A 9,526-nucleotide genomic window follows, 5' to 3' on the forward strand; every position below is an offset into this window, starting at 1 on the left:
GTAACTGATCTACACACTACGTACCATAACACCACTATTCCAGCGAACGAATCCATTATGTTGGGAGGAATAACGTTAGGAAGCTCTTATCTTAGCTAAGTTAAAATTTTGACTTATACCAGTTTTCGACTAAATATATTAGACCAGTAGAAACATAATTAATGGTATAACTCAAAAATTAAAAAATACTGACATATACCACTTTTCCTCTGAGCGGCTCACATAGGTTTGGATTTTAAACAAAAAAAAATCACAAGTTATATAATCAAAATTAACAGTTTTACACGCTTCTTAAAGCGTTAAATAAAATATCAAAATTCTTGCCAATTCCAAACGAACTTACTACAACTTAATTTAATTAAAAAGTATGTTGTATGAAGAAAGAACAAAGTTGGTAAAGTAGATTTATTATCCAGGTGGTTACAAGAGGAATAACAACTCAATTCATCAGTAATGTTCCTTAGTAAATATTATTAATTTAACCCACTATCAATAAATTAGCAACATAAGAAGAAAAGTAAAAATAAAAATCAGTAGAAAGAGTAGCTTGCGAAATAGAATTTTTATACGGTAGGGATGTTTTAAAAATTTCATAGACTCCAAATTTGTATCCAAAATTGTTCATGCATTGAAGCTGCTCTTCTCTCAGGTTTGGCCTGAGCTTTAGAGTAAGTTTTGACATTGAGGTTGTCAAAAAGTTATCCAGAAATAAGATGACTTCTGCTATGTATTGAGCTTCACCTTGGTAATTTATTTTGTTCTCTGATATCTAGAAGTAGAAAGCATATTACTATTAATTTTTAAAATCAATTAAGACAAGTCTGGACAATGTGGCAAAATCTTACCTCGTTTTTTCACATTTTCCAGAGATCCTATACAGTTTTACTTATTTTTTATATATCTTTGAAGGTATTTAATGATAATCCGTCAGCTTGGTGAACATTTTATTGTCTGCTGCTAAATCTAATGCATAAAGAGCTTCTATTGTCATTTCTCCTCAAAAATATTTCTCATTCCTCTAAACTGAATGAGGCACATCATATAAAATTCACTGCTTTTTTAGTCCGCACGCCGGAATAAAAAAAAAGAAACCACAGAACATGAACTAAACTAAACCCCTGGAAAAATTTTGTGCGAAATATGAGAACAAATCAATATTGTAAAGATTTTTCGCAAAATTCGATTAATGAAAGTTTGTTTTTCAGGAGAAGTAAAAAGAAAGCGTGTGCAAAATTTTAGAAGCTAGGAAAGGTGTTCGTATTTTATATGACATAATGGACATATCGAGAGATATAGATATATGAGACATGTTGAGAAGTAAAAATTTTTCGGTTTTCTCTCGATCCCTGAGCTTTTAAGGGCTTGGTATGGTCAAAGAGAATTGTGTTTCTGACAGGTAACGCGACAATTGACACATATAAGCCTCTGAACTTCCAACGTTGCCGCTGGTACTTCGGACTGTTTTATTTTTTTTAAGTCAATAACTTCGGGCACATAGTTGGGAAGTAATACATTCCGAGGGATATGCCACAAAATATTAACAGATTTTGATTTAGATATAATTTATATAAATAACTTTCTTTAGTTTCCAAACTTTTGGCCAAGAAAATATTAATTTTATTTCATTTTCTTTTTATAATACGTTTAATTTTAAATTAATATGTTAAGTTAGGTAATATATTATATATACTTTATCAGAATATGAGTAATTTTATTATAGTTCCAGGTTTCTTAAAAAAAAATACAAATTAAAAAAGTTTTGTAGTTATTGTGTTACATATGTAGATAACATACGTATATCTACGTATTACATTTTTTTTAGCAGATGGCCTACTCGAGTTATTCTAAAGAATTGTGCTGCACATTATTTTATACATACGATTTCGAGAAAACTTGATTTTTGGTGACTTTGGCACCCTCTAACTTTTTGATTTCAGTTTTGTGTTTCTAAAAGAAATTGTAGAAAATAAAAATCTTTTCATTTTATGGTCAATAAATTTTTTTGTCAGACTTACGGTTTAGCCAGAAAAATGTTTCGAAAAACTTTTAGAGTTTCCCAAAAAAAAGACGGGAGTAGATTCTTAATTTTTTGAATTTAAGTTTTTTTTATGAACCACTATCGACCCTCAAAAATTCAGAGATTAAGGTATTTTTTTACAAGAAAAGTTACAGATTGACTGTACTAATATTATGAGGTGCAAAAAATACGAATTACTGAGGCCGATATTTGAAGGAAAGATATTTATTGGAAGCCGTCAGAACTCCTGATCGAAAGATATAGAAGGTGATTCAAGTGTTCTTCGGCTGCGATTTTTATAGCTACACAACTGGACATATGGATCGCTAGTTTATATTCGAAAATAAGTGACTTTGTTTCTTTAAAATAATTTTTTAATTTTTTTATGTCTTGTATCTTATTTGTTTATGTATGACGTAAAACCGTATACCGCTAAAATACTTGTATATTCTTTTATAATTTTTTTGTTTATATTATTATCTAAGTATATGTTTTCATATTTATTTTTCTCTATATATTCAAAACAAATTGAAACAAAATTATTCTCATTCATCGTCGGACATCTATATAAACATTTAAGTAAAAATTTATCAAAAGTTCAACACATTTTATATTTGATCATCCAATAAAGGCACTTCTTTTGCAGACACAGAAATTAATTTATAAGGATTCGCAACTTAATTTAAAAATAAAGCTCAACAAAATGTTTAAAAAAGCGACTCACTTAGACCTAATAAATAAAGAAAAGTAAGCACTAGAAAAATTCTTCTAGGCCTTAATCTCAAAATTATATAAAAACTACAAAACATGGAACTTATTCACTTCACTACAAGTGGATACAACGGCCTCCTATATCACCGACTTAATCAAAACAAAGTCTAAAAGGCTGGCTTGCTTTAAAAATGCTCCAAACATTAAGCTCGTAATTTCTGATCGAATAAACACAAAAATAGAAACAATAACGCCAAGAATAAATAGCGACAATGCAACTCAATTATAGTATATAGTGTATACGTTAGGTTTCGAGTCTATGAGCAAAAAACAAAAACGGATAATTGATGAAATCCTAGTAGAATAGCCTTGCACTCCACAAAATTAAAGGAGACCACTGATACAGGTGATGGAAACCTGATTTATTGGTCGATTAAGATGGTAAGATTTATTTGGTAAATAGTGGCAAAATATAGACGTGTACGAGGTATATTTCATATATCGATGCGTTCTTTCCCCATTAATTTAACCTTTATTCGCGGTTACTTTTCAAGAAGCACTCGAGGACACAGGGATTGGGATTAGAGTCAATGGTTCGTGGGTCAATAATATTCGGTATGTTGATGACGCAGTTCTCATTGCGGATAGCATGGATAAATTATCACAACTCCTTAGCGTAGTGAGCCAACATAGTAAAGCCATGGGTTTAAATAAACAAACAAGAAGACTAAGTTCATGATAGTAACCAGCTTAGAACATTAAAAGGCCTTTCAATGTTCTAAGGTAACCAGGGATGAAAACGCTTTTACTAACTCTGATCTAACTTTTTTAAGAAACATCGTTGTGGAATGTTTAAGATATTTTGCATCTAAAAACTGGGCATTAGATTAAGCTATAAAATTTGGTGTAGAACAGAATCGCGTAGAAAAAGAAATTAGGAGCTAGGAAAGATTTAAAATGTAAAAAGTGTATCGCAGAATTCCCATGATTCCATGGACGGCCAAAGAAAGAAACGAAAAAATTTTAAGAATGATAAAAGAAGGTCGCTAACTCATTGACATTATTAAAAAGAGCTTACTTAGGTCATTTTACCCGCAATGAAAAAAACAAACTCGTACAATTAATTATCGAAGGAAAGATCGAAGGTAAACGAGATAGGTTTACATAACATCCAGACACTCATACAGATGTCTAGAGGCAGAGTAGCTATGGAGAATGTGGTCTCTAACATCCATTAATAGATCTTAGATCAAGAAAAAGATTTTTACGACACGTGACACAAAATATGGACGCAAAAATGATTAAATTTGGCATATGTCAGAGATATCAGCCGATATCTCTGTCATAGTTTCACCAATGTTGCTGCTTCTATCTCGGACAGCAGCTAATTTCATTTGAAATTGCCTTTAACTGCTCTTGTAAGTTGTAGTGAGATAATTTTCATAATGGTTTTGACAACTTTTAATACCACAAAGGCATTTTCTATTGGTTTATTCACATAATACTATATAATTGTGTTCTGTGATAATACCTATGACTCGCAACCAATCCAGTTGACGTTATGTAACAAGTAAATAAACACAAATGAAGTTTTATGTTTGCAATTATGTAAATAAATATATCAGCTACCCCCTGTATAGAGACACAATACATAAAGATTTAAATATGCTAATGAGCGAAGACCGTAGTCATATCAGATAATCGTCAAAACGGCTTAATAACCGAAATGAAATCAACCGGATCCAAAATGGTAGCTTCTAATAAATTAATATCCCGCTGATGACCTATCACTCTCTTTATCACTTGATCTCCTACTCTGACGAACTCTGACGTAGTTACCAACAGTGGCGTAGTACTATAGTTAATTTTTTTTCCAAATTTATAACCCTCCCAGGCCTCCTTATGTAAGTCCGTCAAGTTTAACAAATACATAATTCATAAGCTTCCCCCCATAGCGAATGCCAGAAACTACTAATGCCGAAAGACTTCTAAGTCTAAGCAAACAGATAGAACCAGTTGCGAAGTTCGTTCGGGTATCAATTGATCGCCGTAACTTGGCGGCATCGTTTACAATAGTTTCTGAATCCGTATTACCTATTCATTGCAATTTGGGGCTTCTGGATTATAATTGGCCGATTGTTTGTATTTCGGATTGTCCGAATTGTCGACAGTCAGTGCCGGCGGCAGTCTGTTCAGGTTTTCGTATTGGTTTTATTAATTAAAAAAAAAAAACGGCGCTGTCATATTTATAATTGCGGCCATTATGTTTCAGAACTGTGTATTATTAAGTGATTTTATTCACATTGGTATTCCGGTATAATTTTGAGCCTAAAGGGTTAATAATATTATTTAAGCGAAACTACTCTTATCGTGGAAACACGCTGTCTCTTTTCGGTAATTTTATTAAAGGAATTTGTAGATGTTATAGAGAAAATTTTTGTCTGAACCAGTGAGGTCAAAATGCCCTGGTGACATCCTGGTATGGCAGCGTACACTATAGGAAATTTCCGCAAATACAGGGATATCTGACGTCACACTCAACGTTTATCGTCAGTGGTTCGGTATTAAATGGTTCAGAATTACTAATCTTCCGCCGGTTATAATTAAGGACCTAAAAGTTAATAATTTATTTAACAACCCTTTTGTTCATTGTGGTAACGACGAGCGGTTAACAACTTTGACAAGAACATCTGATGTCACACTTAATAAATAGATTTGTAAATTACGAGACAGATTTACCACTAACTCTTTATTTTACTCTCGAGACATGTTTCGCTAACGATGTTAGCATCTTCGGGAGAAGATTAACACTTACTGAGAAAAAATAAGTTTTGGTAGTATATTGACATTGCCTCCTTTGGCTATCTCGAACTACCTAAAACTGAAAGAGAAAGACAAACACCTAGGCATGCTTTATCCACAGAACCAACAAACAGCAATCGCTATTGAACACTCCCACAAACACTAATGAACCTGAAACAAAGAGAGTCAAAAAGATAAAACAGAAAATGAAGAATGGCATAACAGAAAAGTTAATAAAAAAACACTGAAAAAAATAGGTTAGCTAAACATGATAGTTGACATTTTTAGTTGCTATTACTATAAAATTTGTTGCTTCAATTTTTATGTCTCTATTGTTCCAGCTATTTTAAATCAGTTGGACCTTGCAAGCTACTACAACTAACTTTATCAGCTCCAAAAACGACTATTTTTTGTAATAACATATCTTACTACTAATTTATTTGTTGAAACGATTCTTCATTATTTTCCAAGAACGTTCAATAAAAAACAACCAAAACATTACTGCAAATTTAGTTGTGACAACCCGGTTCAAACAACTAATGTTTGTTAGTTCATCCTTCGGAAGCTTTCGGACCCAAGATTTTAGGAAATAATACTTATTTGCACCACAGTATAAAGAACAAGTTTATGTTCGGTGTTTGCACCTAGTGCCTCGGCCCCGAAGTTTACCGAATCCTCAGTTTGTCGGATCACTTTCAGTCTCATCATGGTCATCACATAATTAGTCTCTAACGCTATTTGGTGCGGTCGTTTGTCACCCTATATGATCTTGTATTCTGCGCATATACGTTTACCCTTCGTTTATAATCAATATAAGAATTTACCTTTACTGAAATGGACAATAATAGTTACAAAGTCCAGCTAATAAGTTGGTGCCTAAAAATTTATTTAGATGCGTTTGAAGGTAAGTACCTCTGATTTTTCAAATATAGCATTATTTTTATAGCATTTCATTTTTAAATAGTGTTTATGTAGGGTGACTGGCGATTGGCATCTCAACAGAGAGGAGGAGGCAAGAGTGAGGTGTTACCTATGTTTTTAGTTACTTTTTAGGATTCAATTTATATTTAAATTTAGTAGGTAAAATATTGGTTTTTTCTTTGTAAATATTTTTTTTATTGATTTTTAGTAAAAAACGCATTTTTGTGTTTTTAATTTTCGAATAAGTGTTTTTTTAATAATTATTTTAGTCCAGTACTTTTCCATATATTTTTTTTTGTATAACAATTACTGCTTTTTGTTATGATATGATTGTAAAAATATAGTATTAAACCAAAATACGACAATACGACAATATACCAAGATACAAGACGAGTCTAAACTAAGCAAGCAAAATGTCTTCAAACGTGTGCATAATACATTTTATGCCCTGCATGATATGGAGAAAAGACGCTTACGAATTTGTGGACTTAAATCTGTTCTTCATGAAGTGCACAAAATATTTACAAAGGCTTAAAGACATTTTGCTTGGCTCGTAATATGCACTGGACGAAGATTATTAGTTGGCATTACTAAGAATATAATTTGTCAGAAACAAAATAATTGATTATCATAACAAAAACTATTTTTTTGACTAAAATTGTTTTGTTAGAACAAAAATAGTCTGTTATCATGACACAAATTTATTGGTTATTGTGACCAAAATTATTGGTCGTCAAACAAAAGTTATTAGTTGTCATAACAAAAATTATTGGTTGCTGATGCGAAGAATAAGATTAAAACAAACCAGAGAAGCTAGTTGTGAAAACTGAGTTTATTAGTTTCACTGAAGAAGAACTACAGTTTGTGTAACCACTTTTTGCTTTATGATACCTTAAACACTTAGTTCTATTAACAACAAACTTAAAATTTTTAATAAAATTTGTGGGTACTGCAACAATGTTCTTTATTTTAAATAATCAAAAAATATAGTTACCTAAACCATAGGAGGAGTTCTAAAAAAGCTACCAGTTTTAGTTGCCGTAACAATAGAAACGTCCTGTTCCTCGTACTATTTTATACCTCCTCTTTTAACTAATTTGTTGACCTGTCCTCTATGCTATCCACACTTTCAGGCTACTATTACTAAGTTTTTAGTTATGGCAGCCTTTTTTTCTCAGTGAATGGAAAGTCAAACCTTTTACACGTCTAAAAGCCAAGGAGGCACGCTTAAAAATCGTCAATCATATAGTCAGAGATGGACGTAGCTCGTAAAATAAAATATCAAAGCAGAAACCGAATCACTTATAACAGCTTGTCAGGACCAGGCTCTACCAACAAATCATTTGAAAACAAAAATCCTGAAAATGAAATGATTAAAGCAGTAGAAGATAAGCAAATGGGAGTCAAAGCTGCTGCTAACTCTTTTAACATTCACAAACTATGCTAAAACGTCATCTAAAATTACAAAATTTTATTAAAGAAGGTACGCTACTGTTTTCATTGTTGTGGACAGAAAACGAATTAAAAATCGTCAGCCATATAAAAAAACTGCAAAATCAAGGATTCACTCCTTGTCAAAATTTAGTTTGGAAAATAGCATATGAGCAAGTAGAAACGTTGAAAATAGATCATAATTTCAATCGTAAAGTAAAAATGGCTGGATATGAGGTTTTTATCTCGTAATTCTTTGCTTTCTTTAAGAAAATTTGAAGGTATATGTACAATGGAGTTACTATTAGCAATAAAGGGGTCGAAAAGTAAAACAAACATCATCATAAAGAAAAAAGGAAAAACTGTATTAATTTTGACTTGTGTGATTAGCGAGAGAACATTTTTAGGTCCGTATTGCATGATGAAGAGAAAAATCCTAAAAAAAGAATTCACTAATGCCACTTAAATAGTAAGCTTTTCTTGAATTGATTGAAGAGATTTTCTTGCTAAAAAAGCCTACTGGGGAAGTATTGCTTCTTTTAGACGGACATACGTCACACACTTGGAGACTCTAGACTTTGTTAAAAAAATTACATAATTTTAATGAGTCTGCTTACTCTCACATACTTCACAGTGGCCGCAGCCTTTAGACCATTCATTTTTTTAATTACTCAAGTCTAATTCTTATAAAGCGTGGAATATGACCACACAGTGAAAGGTTTTGATGCATGGGACGTTATTTCCCTCAATAAATAGGCAATTCCAGATAATGCCTATTTATTAGAAGAAATATATAAAGTAGAAGACGTCTACGTTTCTGAAATTGAAACTGGGAATAAAAATACATTCTCTTATGAGGTACATAAATATCACGCTACTTATAATTAATTCTTAGCAACCGAGCACATCGAAAGATACGCCCGATAGTTTGAAGCTACGATTTACCTGAAAAAGGATTTTTTCATCGCAGCTAAATCCTCCTAAATTGGCTCTTTTGCACAATACCGATAAAAGGACGATACAAACTATTTCACCGATTCTGACCAATTCTGACAATATTGAAAAGATTAAAAAGAAGTAAGAAGTAAGAAGAAGAAACAAAAGAAAGAGAATCAAAGAAAGAATCCCAAAGAAGAGAAAACAAAGAAATCACAAACGTAAACTCAAACCCGAAGATGATACTGAATCACACTTCACTACCTTCCTTTACTTTATGGAAGTCGGTACGGCAATAAGTCTTTGACCAAAATCATGAAATATAATGTCACTTCTATAATGTCAAAAAAAATTCCAATGATATTAGATTGACAGTTTTTGGGTTAAATAAAGTGAAATACCCTGTAGAATCCAAAAAAAAAAAAGTAGAATCCAGAAGCAATTTTCTCTCATATCTTAAACTTGGTTGAAGCAGATGTTGCCAAAACATTTGTAAAATCGGTTTCTTTATTTGAATTCTTCCAAAGATTATTTGGTCTCTTGCCCGGATCAACAAAGCGGTAGTCACTTATATCCAAATATATCGAAGGAAATTACTACTTATTATTACTAAAAAAGGATTGCGAAACACATTAACAAAGTAGAGTATGTTCACTACAATTACAGTTCAGTTCGTGATGCTCTCTTAGATCTTCTTGTTAAAGCAAA

The 9,526-nt window shown here is 31.9% G+C and overlaps 1 long non-coding RNA gene across 1 annotated transcript; it reads right to left on the reverse strand.

The window, feature by feature from the left end:
* Positions 1–391: 391 nt before the first annotated feature.
* LOC126740617 (uncharacterized) lies at positions 392–1,155 on the reverse strand. The gene is made up of 2 exons (XR_007661956.1): positions 846–1,155; positions 392–769 (listed from the first exon to the last, which is right to left on the reverse strand). It is a non-coding gene; the product is annotated as an uncharacterized LOC126740617 (long non-coding RNA).
* Between the last annotated feature and the right edge of the window lie 8,371 nt (positions 1,156–9,526).

Source organism: Anthonomus grandis, chromosome 9, assembly GCF_022605725.1.
Source record: "Anthonomus grandis grandis chromosome 9, icAntGran1.3, whole genome shotgun sequence".
Lineage (NCBI taxonomy): Eukaryota > Metazoa > Arthropoda > Insecta > Coleoptera > Curculionidae > Anthonomus > Anthonomus grandis.